The following is a 4,526-nucleotide window of genomic DNA, read 5'->3' on the forward strand; positions in this document are numbered from 1 at the left end:
TACTATTTGAAACGATACTCGGCCGACCAGGAAACAAGTCTCCATTCATCAGTGGTCCAATGTCGGCGTCGATGGGCCCAGGCGAGGCGTAAAGCTCTGTATTGCCTAGTCATCAAGCATGCACGAGTGGGCCTTCGGCTCAGGAAGCCCATATCGATGACGTTCGTTGAATGGTTCGCGCACTGATACTTGTTGATGGCCCAGCACTGAAATCTGCAACAATTTGCGGAAGGTTTGCAATTCTGTCACGTCGAACGATTCTCTTCATTTCTCGCAGGATCTTTTTGCCACCGCTCCGATGTCAGAGATTTGAAGTTTTACCGGATTTCTGGTATTCACGGTACAATCGTGAACGGTCGTAAGAGAAAATGTCCACTTCATCGCTACCTCGGAGATGCTGTGTCCCATCGCTCGTGCGCTTACTAGAACACCACGTTCATACTCACTTAAATCTTGATAACCTGCCATTGTAGCAGCAGTAACCGATCTAACAACTGCGCCTGACACTTGTTGTCTGATACAGGTGTCGCCAACCGCAGCGCCGTATTCTTCCTATTTTCATATCTCTGTATTTGAGTACGCATGCTTATATCAGTTTCTTTGGCGCTTCAGTGTATATGCGAGCACTCGACTATGGAACAACTCGCCCTGTAAATCACTATCAGTTACAAAAATAAATTAATAAGTTACCCTCAACTCAATGGTAAGCTTGTATACGCAATAATTCGTAAGATCAGCTTTGTTATCTGCATTCATAGTCACACTTGTTTTGTCTCCTTTTTGTTCCTACTTCTGTTTTTATTTTATCGTCTTTTCTTTTGATTTTATTGTCACTATTAGTTATAATGTAAGTAAGCTAGGTGTAATGTAAGGACGCTGATACGAGGAACTAATTTCTTCAACCCGCAAAATAGATTACAGATGGCCGTCCTTCCACCCTTAATTGATAAATGTAAGCCCACAGCTTTACTGGAGCAGTTTTCGCAGTTTGGCACTGTTGTGGTAAATCAGCAGTGATCTATATGTGACCCAGCAATGGACCAGCAGCTGAGTCTCAGAATGCTACTCATCATACGAGCCTGAACTATAATCTGTCTGACAGCAGTCCACACTGAACAATTCTCAGGTTTGTTAGCAAACGTTCACTAACTAAGTAATACCAGTGTTCACCACTTTTACTATAGTTACACGCCTAATCATCAACTTAAAGCTCAGCATTTGTGTACATATGGTGTTATCAATGTCTATGTCTTAATGTTATTTTATCCACGTTGGATGAACTACCTTTTAGTTTACCGTCGCCCATTCAGCTGAAGGCATGCAAGCAGGCCGCCAAAATGCAGCAACTACTTTTCTGTGGTAGAGGGTTTGCTTCCTGCTATGCTATTGGTTGGACATTAAATCTATTTTGTGAATACATCTTTGTGGAGTGTAGTGGTGTGCAAATGACTGTTACCTAATAGTTTAAATATGCTATGGTGCGTGTGTGAAATAAGTTTATTGTATATAAAGAAGAATACTACGAAATACTAGTATACCAAATACTGAGGCTTTCTTTGGAAAGTAAACAATAGATGAAATGTGGATGATGAACTTCTTTTACATCTTCCGACTGCAGCATTTATACTCAACCGTACTGACACAATCAGGAAATTCATCATGTTTAAAAGACCTGCTCTTTAATAATTCCGCACACTAGTTTCAGCACATTGCAGGAAAGATAGTTCGATGACTGCAAACGGGTTTTGCGGACACTAATAGAAAATAAAAGGTCGTACAGCACTGTCAGCAATGAGACTCGACCCAAGTTTTTCTGCCGAATGGGAAAGGAGTTTCTTCCTCTTATACTGCTCCATTACTCTATCGGCAACAAATCACTGGATCAGTAACTACTATAAAATACCAATAAGTAATCACCCACAGCGACCTAAAGTGGAATAACAACACTGGAAAAATTATAGGAGTAGCAGATACCAAGCTGCAATACATTGTGAGAATCTTAAGGAAATGAAATTCATTGAAGAAAGAAGTGTGATACAGAACACTTGTTGGACGATATACCGAGTGCGGGTCATCCATCTGTGACCCTCCACAGCTAGTATTTCCAGAAAAGGCAGATAAGAGTCAGTGAACAGTTGTTCTTTGCGTCACGGGATCATTTAGTCGGCGCAGGAAGATGTTGGAGATTCTCAATAAACTCCAGTGGCAGACGCTAAAAGAGAGGTGTTCTGCATCAAGGAGAGGTTTACTGCTGAAATTTCTAGAACATGCGTGCTAGAAATGTCTGCCAATGTATATATTAGGCTCACATACGTCTCGCGAATTAACCACGAATAGAAAATCAGAGAAATAAGAGCTCATTTGCCAACAATCGTTTCATCATGCGCTTGCCGAGTGGAATATGGAGAGAGGTAGTGGGGTGACAGAGTGCCACGACAACTACACCATAAGCAACTTGAAGAGTACCGTATAGCCGAATATTTAATTTTCTCTATTGCACATTTGTTACATATGTAGGCCTTCTACATACATACACCACACATTTTAACTCTCGTTATACTAGCAGTAATGGTTATTATTTTGCCGAACACCAAAGCATATATCGGATACATATACTCTGAGGTTCCGTATGATACTACGAAATAATAGCATATTTGGTATCGGTATTGACAGTATACATACCGAAAGAATACTTACGTCAAAAACCAATTTGTTGTAAGTAGTTTCGTTCATAAGTACAGGTACGCAACATAGCGTGTGAGGACTCTGAAGTATAATCTTCTGTATGGGAATTATGGCACTTTGTATGCTCTATCGAACCTGCTTTGGGAGTGGGGGGAGGGGGGGGGGACGTCAAAAATGATACAGCTGCAAGCATCGTTTGAACATTACTTAAAAATATTTTCGAATTTTGTTTTAGTGAATCCTATAGTGTACCTCCTTCCCATAAACTTGGCAGTAACCTAAACATTTCTGACTTTCACCGTCCGGCAGAGTTTTTTGTGACACGGTAGAGAGTCCAGTGTGCTTGTGTCCCCTTCTTGTAGCCGTTCCCTAGAAAGCTGTGGCCACGTGGGATACTGAGGAATAGTCCAGTGCGCGGACCGTGTGCGCAGCTTACTACGACCTTTCAAAAGTTAACACTCACATTGACTACTCAAGTAATCTGATAATAATACCTATTTTGCTCCCGCTCTAGGAAATAAGTCTTTTCTCAGATCTCTTTTAACGTAATCAGACTTTTGTTTACCAGATTTATATACCGTGACGAGAATATTTGGGGCTCCAAAAAGATATTCTAGAATTTTAAATATTTTAAATCTTCTGACGTCCACACCTATAGTCCTGACGCCTTGTGGTGGTGGGTGCTTAGTGTACCGCTCTCATTACCTTCCCTTCCTCTTCTAGTCATGGTTTGTGCATCGAAAGAACGATTGTTAGCCTCCTTATGAGCTCCAGTCTCTGTAGCCCCACTCACATCTCCTCTGTTTATATAATTTCTTTACAATCTCAGTCTGCCATTTGTCTTCCCTACGATAAGTTCTTTTATTTTCGTTCCACTTTAAACAACTCTCTACTCATACTCGCAGATATTTAATGGAAGTCTCTGTTTCCAGTGATTGTTCAGCAATAATGTAAGAAAAAACTCTAATGTACCTTTCCGCCTAGATATGTGCAGAGCGTGCACTTTTTTTTGTGTCGTGGGTCTACTACCAACCCGTTTCTGCAGGTCTTCCTACATATCGCTACAATTTTCTAGTGTTGCGCCTTCTCTACGTACTTCAACATCAACCGCTAATTGCCTTAAGGAGCTTCCGACGCTATTAAAAAAAAATGGTTCAAATGGCTCTGAGCACTATGGGACTTAACATCGGAGGTCATCAGTCCCCTAGAACTTAGAACAACTTAAACCTAACTAGCCTAATGACATCACACATATCCATGCCCGAGGCAGGATTCGAACCTGCGACCGTAGCAGCAGCGCTGTTCCAGACTGAAGCGCCCAGAACCGCTCGGCCACTCTGGCCGGCCGACGCTATTCTTTATGTCATACACACTGATGAACCAAAACATTGTGACCACCTGCTTAATAGCTTGTTTGTCCGTCTTTGGAACGAAATACATCACTGATTCTGCGTATCATGGACCCGGCAGTTCGTTGGTAGAATTGTTGAAATATGTGGCATTAGAGGTCTATGCACAGGTCATGTAGTTCGTGTAAATAAAGGCCCGCTGATTTACGTTCACGGTGATGGCGACCGATAGCGACCCAGACGGTTTCCATGGGATTTACATCAGGCGAGCTTGGTAGCCCAGACATCAACGTGAGTTCACTATAACGCTCCTCGAACCATTGTAGCATGCTTCTGGCTCCGAGTCACAGACATTTTCAGAACATGCGTACTCGTATTCAGGTAAACATAAATGAGGATAACCTATTCAATGAATTTTGTTCTTTGAAAAACATATTAAATACAAAAACTGCCACTGACAGTAGCACAGTTGAAAAGTGGGTATCCGCGATG

The sequence above is a fragment of the Schistocerca americana genome, chromosome X (assembly GCF_021461395.2).
Source record: "Schistocerca americana isolate TAMUIC-IGC-003095 chromosome X, iqSchAmer2.1, whole genome shotgun sequence".
In the NCBI taxonomy this organism is placed as follows: domain Eukaryota; kingdom Metazoa; phylum Arthropoda; class Insecta; order Orthoptera; family Acrididae; genus Schistocerca; species Schistocerca americana.